Raw genomic sequence first — 8,272 nt, 5'->3', positions numbered from 1 at the left:
TCGCGGGTTACTAAGTTTGCTTGTGTGGTGTATCAATTCCAGCCTGGAGCCCTTAGTTGTAGGTTTTAGTAGTAAACTCCTTGGAACACGGATCAAAGGGGAATGTGGCTTTTACATAGTAAACACTCTGGACTTCCTGTTCGAATTGTGCAAAGTTTGAAGTACTGGAATCGTGTTGTGTTTTTTTCCCAAGTAGTTAACTTGTAATTGGGGAAGTGGGGGCACAGATCCATATCACATTAGTTGAGAATTATTATACCTACCTTGTTTATTAGACCGAGTTATTTCTACCAGAGTTCTGGACAACCTTGATAATTCTACTGTGTTTCCCTGAAAATAAGATCCTGTCTTATATTTTTTTGAACCCTGAAATAAGTGCTTGGCCTTGTTGCCATGCACTCAAAAGTCTGATTGGCCTTATTATCAGGGGAATGTCTTATTTTGGGGGAAACTGGGTACGTCTTCTGGAATGTAGATGATAACAGAAAGTACACTGGAGATGATTATGTTGCTTCAAAAAAGAGGCCGATCTTTGCTCTCCATTTGGAGGGAAAGGGGTGTGTGTGTGCCTGCAACAGAGATTCTTGAGGTGACAAATTAGGAAACGCAAGTCAGCAAAACGGCTTTGGAGCATAATGTGTAGGGAAGGGAGCCCGATGTGTTGCCATAACAGGACTTAAGTCTTGAATGCTCTTTTGGAAGCTCAGTTGCACAAAGGAGTTGTTGCCCGGTGCTTCTGTAAGCGGAAAGAAATGCTCAAAACCCTCAAAAATGTTTCCGTTCCATCAAAACCTCTCTTGGGTAAAAACCAGGCTAGGTAGGTTCACTTTCAACCCGAATAACGAGACGGCTGCCTCAGCTTGGCACCCATGGTAACCTGTGCGTAGGTTTAGGATGGCTGAGCCCAGATTGAGCTGCTGTGGATTCTCTGCATCCAGGAGAATGGTAGATAAAGGCAGATGCGATTAAAAAAAATAACTGCAAATGAAAAAGTGCCTTATTTTAGGGAATGGCAGTTTGAGTTGAGGGTTGAATCAATTTCACTTTTGTTATGGCCTTGCTTTTCTATAAAACTTAACCGTTGGCTGGTGGGTGGATAGATTAAAGAGAGAGAGAGAGAGAGAGGATTAATTCAATATAGGATAGATTGATGATAGAAGGACAGATACAATAGATGCATCCCTATTTAAATCTTATTAAATATGCAAGTCAAGTTATTAAAGTGTAGTTTCGGAGTTGTTTCTAAGGGGAATTGCTAGCTGTAATTGACAAGATAGGAAAGCAGAGTGCTCTCTGGGTATTTTGTGTGGTTCTGGCATTTTCACTGGTGAGCAGCTGATCCTCTGTGTTTCAGTCATGTTCTACAGAGTACTCTAAATAGGCACACAGTCCTCCCCTCAAAGTAAGAGGTCTTTAGAATCCAACACCGGAGAGCTTTTGCTTTTTGGCACAGTTTTTTTGAAAAAAGGATTCTTAAAAACAATTCCATATTACATGGGTATATTAGAAGATAAATTGGTCATTAGGAGTAATGACAAAACATGTCATTACTCATTAGTATGAGTAATTTAGTTGATTACATTATTACGTAATTTAGTCATTACATTAGGAGTAAAAACAAAACGTGTGTTTTGTGTTACTAGGTAGAGCAAACACGTTCTATGGCCGAAAGTATTGCTTCCAAGGTAGTAGAGAGGAAATATCATTGGAGGAAATATCCTTCACGTAGAAGTGAGTGTGTGATAGTTTTTCATCTGTAGCTTTTCTTTTCTTGGGTCTTTCATAACCTTTTAGAAAACCATCACATGAAAGTTAGCCAGTAGAGTGTTAATCGAAACTGTATTATTGGAAAACGCTTAACGTTCCTGTGATTTTAACATTTGCACGTGTATTTTGGCTCAGCTTTGCTATTTTCACGACCCTTGAAATCACTTCTTTTAAATGTTTCCCTTCCTAGCTTAGATGTTACAGGGTGGTTGTTGTTTTTGAAGCCTCTGTGACTTACCTCCTTTCCAATCTCTATTCTACAAACTCCAGGTACTTGACTAAGGAGCTTAATTCCTAAGAAAAAGGTCTTTTGTATGCACGGGGTAAGCATTTTCCATTTTAACCGTTGGCAGACTTTGAATCCGAAGCGATCCGTTGACGGACTGTATTCAAGCAAGCCTTGATTAAGGACTCTGCTGGGATAAATAGAAGAAAAGCACCAGTGTAAGATCTATTCATCGTACTGCCAGGCTTCCTGTTTTGATGCTTGTCCAATACATGAGGTTGGGCTTGGAGGAGCTGGTGTGTTCTGTGGAGGGGGGGAGTCCACAGTGCTCAAGTTTCTGTTGAGAAAGAGTTGCACATGGTCAACCCAAGTAGACCTGTCCAACTGTTCAAGAAAAGTCACCTATCGATGGGCAAAGTTATACCCTTTTGCTATTTCCTGGCCATCAAGATCCGGATCTTGTCACTCATTCGATTCTGTGACACTATTCACTGCAACAGGACTATTTCAGTGCATAAAACTGGGCGTCTTTATTCTTGAAAGTTTCCAAGAAGACGAGACTTAAAAACAGCTGGATAAAAATGTCTGTGGAGATTCTCGGTCCTCTAAGTCATGGTTGTCCCAAAGGTGTTTTTTTTTTTTCCCAAGGGGCAACTGGACTTTCTTGGTTTTTCCTTGAAGACGTTTCGCTTCTCCAAGAAGCTTCTTCAGCTCTCATTCCCCACCATTCTTCAGTCAGAGCTGAAGAAGCTTTCTTGGATGAGAAGCGAAAATTTTTCAAAGAAAAACCAGGAAGTCCGGTTGCCTCTTGAGAAAAGCACCTTTGGGACAGCTGGATAAAAAGTTTTTTAAGTCTAGGAAGACTGTCCGTTCCTAAGTACCTAGGCCTGAAGCAGCAAATGCATTTTTTAAAAGGGGGTCTGTTCCCACAGAACAAGGGTGCCAAACTGAAGGCCTGGGGGGGCCGGATCCAGCTCGTGGGGTGCTTAGATATGGCCCGCAGGCCTGCCCTGGAAACATCGAAGGACCGGCCCACGATGCCTCTGCCAGCAAAAACGGAGCTCGGGAGGGCTGGGTGCGACCCTCCCGAGCTCCGTTTTCGCTGGCAGAGGGTTGCAGGAGGCCGTCACAGCCAAAAATGAAGCTCGGGAGTCCGATTTTGCTGGCAGAGTGCTTGGGCCACCACAGGCGCTCCCCGGACACGAATGACATCGAGCTGCCCCCCCCCCGATGCAGCCCTCAATGAAATCGAGTTTGACACCCCATAGAAGAACCAGCCTAAGAGTATTCAGGCTATTACAATGTAAAATGTGGGTTGCAGGCAGGACCAAATGCAAAAACATTTATTAGAATAACAAGAAGGGACCTTGGAGGTCTTCTAGTCCAACCCTCTGCTCAGGCAGGAAAGGCATGTAATCTTAAAACATGTAACCTTCAGGTCAAGAGCCAGAGAAGCGTTGACGTTTGATGCGAAGTCCAAACTTCATTTTTAAATTGGTGGTGGTGGTGAAAAATTCATGGGAGCCGCTTTTAACTCTTCCATTATTTATTCTTGAACGTTTCCGATAGACTTGGTTTTATTTTAATAATCCCTTTGGCAACATCTCTATAAATTGTAACTTTCAGTCCTGCCGTGTTTTGTCAGGAACGTCTTTTGCTCCCTGCTTTGGATGAAAAGTTGAAGCGCTTGCCATTTTAAGGGAATTCAGTCCGCCACATTTTATAAAACGCTTTTATGGAAATGTGTGTGTGTACACAAACCTGACACTCTTCCGTGGCAAAGAAAAATGCTTTCCCCCCGAAATCTCTAGATTTTCACAACTGCGACTTGAGATCCCCCTTTCCTGAAAATTGCTATCCAATCCCACACGCAATATTCCAGATAAACTTACCGATGTTAGTTTTGAAATACTCTTGTGAGAAGGTCTCTATTTACACACACATATACCTCTTTCTATTAAAAAAATGCTGAAATGGTTTACAACAATTTAAAAGATGTTACAAAATCAAAAAGATGTCAGAGGCTTAGTGGCCAGCAAAGATCAGTGTTTGAAAGCCAAATCTTGGGCGAATCTTGGGCTGGTTTGAACTGGCCATGAAAGGCAGAATTGAGAACAGATCTGGTAAAATAAAATTTAAATGGTCGTAAGCTCCTATTCCTCATTCTTCAGTCACTGGAACCAAAGAAAATTCCTCCAGAGGATGTAATGGGATATTCCATGCTTTAGTAAGAAATCACTCCCAAAAGCTACATCATTAGAAGCAGGGTCTTTAGGGACATGGTGGCTCAGTGGCTAAGATGCTGAGCTTGTCGATCGAAAGGTCGGCAGTTCAGCGGTTCGAATCCCCAGTGCCACGGAATGGGGTGAGCTCCCGTTAACTTGTCCCAGCTTCTGCCAACCTAGCAGTTCGAAAGCAGGTAAAAAATGCAAGTAGAAAAATAGGGACCACCTTTGGTGGGAAGGGAACAGCGTTCCGTGCGCCTTTGGCGTTGAGTCATGCAGGCCACAGGACCACAGAGACGTCTTCGGACAGCGCTGGCTCTTCGGCTTTGAAACGGAAATGATCACCGCCCCCTAGAGTCAGGAACGACTAGCACGTATGTGCGAGGGGAACCTTTACTTTTACCTTTACTTATCCTGCTGGTGAGATAACTACCCTGGAACAAAATTTCAGGTGTTGTTGACAATAGCATTACTACAACCCAGGGGTCCCCAATCTTGGCAACTTTAAGACTTGTGGACTTCAACTCCCAGAATTCCTCAGCCAGCTTTGAAGGAGAGAAGGTTTGCTGGCTGAGGAATTCTGGGAGTTGAAGTCCACAAGTCTTAAAGTTGCCAAGATTGAGGACCCCTGCTACAACCCTACCGCCAATAGAAGAGAGAGAGAATTACTACAAACCTACCATTGATAAGAGCGTTACTACAACCCTACTACCAATAGAAGAGAGAGACTTATGGGTCGTAACTCCCTTGGCTGACCTTCCAGTCAATATGGCTACGCTAAAGGGGTAGGTGCAATTCTGATCAATTATTTGTAGCTCCCCTCGTTTTAAGTGCCATGTTACCCAACCAATTTATCTAAATCCCAAACCTACAGATGTCAATGTTATCCTTGGTTTTATTAGCTCTTTTATTGGGGAAGATAATTGGAGACAAAGCCAGGGAGGTTTTGGTCCAGTTGAAGTGTTGCTGTGTGATGCAGATTTACCCATAAAAGGAGATTTGATCTCAATAGCTTATTTTGTAAGTGTTGTCATAGAAAGACAGCTATCAAAAAATCTCTATCTGTAAGGCTGCAGGCCTCAAGTGTCTCTCAGGAATTCAACCTATTCTAGTGGTTTCAAGGTAATCATCATCTCCCTTTGCCTTGCATCCTTAAGCCCATCATATCTGAAAGGGGTGGGATGGATCCCACAGCTTGTGCCCCTTTCTGAGGAGCAAAAGGCGAAACCAATTTTATTGTACCAACTTTGGGGTCCTCGAGGCCTGCGGCTAGACAAATATCCCCCCTTTAACAGGAAACGCAAAATTTTCTTAAGTCGTAGAATCAAACTTTTACTTTTTTAAAAAAAATCAGTTGCCTTAACAATTACCTACAAACTTGAAAGCTACGTGCAAAACATAATTTTAAAAAAATACAGAGTTGTTTGAATCGCAGCTGCTTGTTGAACCTCTTGAAAGATAAATATGCAGGAAAAGAGTACACAAACTACACACAACAACGCCTCAAAAGCTTCCAGTAAAACAAAAACAAAAAAACACACAATGCATGACGAACCTGTCTGGCAACAATTAAGATTGCTGTATGAGAGACAATAAATCTGCTCCAATAAAAAAGGCTGATCTTTTGTGTTTCTAGCTATACTGTCTTCCTGTTTTGTAAGGATTTGTGAAGTCGCAGCTTCCTGGAGTTTTTAATCTAGCTTCTTGCTGATCTGATCTTTCATCAAGAATCTGGAAGAGAGTTTTTTTTTTTCTCTTTTTAAAACCGGCTTCGGCACCCAGTTTTCTACCTTTCTTCTCAAAAAGAGTCTTGGTGGTGCAGCAGACTAAAGTGCTCTTAAGTAGCACCAGCTGCCTGCGATTACTGCAGGTTCGAATCTCACCAGGCTCAAGGTTGACTCAGCCTTCCATCCTTCCGAGGTAGGTAAAATGAGGACCCGATTGTGGGGGCAATAAGCTGACTTTGTATAAAAAAGAACCCCGTTTAGGGGGGGCCCGAAAGCCCTACTAAGCAGGTATATACAAAAGTATGAAAGCTATTGCTTAATGCATTGTAAGCCGCCCTGAGTCTCCGGAGAAGGCCGGCATATAAATCGAACCAATAAACAAACAAACAAACACTTTCTGTCTCTAGCCGAAAGGGAAGATTATGGAGAAATGTTCCTACATCGATGGTCTTCAGCCAGACCAGTGTTGAGAAGGTCCTACTTGAGACACCAATGTTTACAAAAATTGATGTGATGTTGGCTGTTAATGAATGTGGGTTGGGAAGTCACTTGACTCTGCCTTATAGAGTCCTGATATATTTGATCTATTTATTAGCTGTGAAGATTTTGCTACGTGACCCATCATCATCTCCAATCATTTTGCCTTGAGGGCATCTCTCGCAATGGAAGCCGAGGTATCCTATAAATGGGGGAAGTGCCAACTCAATCATGGTAGCCCTTGTGAGGCTTGGCTGAAGCTGACATCCCCAAAAATGAAGCAGGTACTTAATAAATGCTTAGGGCAGGGGTCTCCAACCTTGGCAACTTTAAGACTTGTGGACTTCAACTCTCAGAATTCCTCAGCCAGCAAAGAATTCTGAGAGTTGAAGTCCACAAGTCTTAAAGTTGCCAAGGTTGGAGACCCCTGCCTTAGGGAGATAGATAAGGAGAAACCAAGTCCTTAAAGAAAGAAAAGAAGACTTTTGCAAATCAACAAAGCAAGACTAGCTGCCACTTTGGTCAATCAGCAAAACAAAGGAAGCAAGGACTTGGAGGGATAAAAGCTTCTGAAGCACACCCACTCCTGGAAACCAGATATGGTGGCTTCCCATCCTGGCTTGGTTACAGGATTCGGGTTTGGCTAATCTAGAGAAAAAAAGGACCACGGGTGACATGACAGCAGTGTTCCAATATCTGAGAGGCTGCCACAAAGAAGAGGGGGCTATTCTCCAAAGAACCAGAAGGCAGGAAAAGAAGCAACGGGTGGAAACTAATCAAGGAGAGAAGCAACCTAGAACTAAGGAGAAATTTCCTGACAGTGAGGACAATTATGGTTTTCCTCCAGAAGCTGTGGGGGCTCCATCTCTGGAGGCTTTTAAGAAGAGACTGGACGGCCACTTGTCTGAAATGATATAGGGTTTCCTGCTTGAGCAGGGGGTTGGACTAGAAGACCTCTGAAGTCCCTTCCAACTCTGTTATTCAATGTACTAAGTTTCACCACCGTCCCACAACTAATTCTAAAGACTGCAAGAGAAACACCAGATGATTTGTGGTTCTCAATGGAAACAGAACATTGGATTATGTCCGGAATTGTCTGCTTTTGCAATTCTGTTATTTTCCCCCCCCCCCTTCCTTTCACTATCAGCTATATGTCTATACACAAAGTTTCTTCTACTTGGCTTATTCTAAAGCTTTGCATCTGTACTCAAATTGTTTTGCTTTGCGCAGGTCGCCCTCGGGAAGTGAGGGGAGCCGAATGTCAACTTGCAAAGCTTTCAAGTTGCCATGAGCAGGAGGGAGGGAGAACTGAAGTGCATTCCATACATTCTTCCTGACCGCAATCAGAAGGAGGGTGTTGGATTTCACAGCCAGCCAAAGTGGTTAATTGGAGATTGTGATTTATGACATGGCCAGAGAGGAGGGGAGAGACAGGGTCACAGGGGAACGTAAATCTACGTGGGATTAGTTCTAACTGCATCCAAATATTGCCGAAATGGTGCTCCTAATAAATGACTGTATTTCTTTTGAAGTTCGGCTCATGGCTCATGAATTAATTAGGGCATCTTTCGGAAACTTCACAAACTACTTATGGTCAACTGAAAATGTGTCCCACTTCTAATTATTCTGATAAACAAGCATGCAAAGGTTATTCTCCCATCCCATGGTACGTTCTTGGAAAACAGTTTTCAAAGGCGTAGCTGTGTCATTTGCAACAACAACACAAGTGTAACTTGGGTCCCTAAAGGTAAACAATTTGCAGAATAAATGTATTCATTCGTCTTTAAAATATTATCAGATTTCTCTATTGTTCAAGAGGCTAGTCGTAATAGGATAAATTCAACCCGGGA

Source organism: Pantherophis guttatus, chromosome 5 (genome assembly GCF_059756535.1).
Source record: "Pantherophis guttatus breed Tessera chromosome 5, ASM5975653v1, whole genome shotgun sequence".
NCBI classification, from domain to species: Eukaryota; Metazoa; Chordata; class Lepidosauria; order Squamata; family Colubridae; genus Pantherophis; species Pantherophis guttatus.
This window is presented reverse-complemented; position numbering follows the sequence as displayed.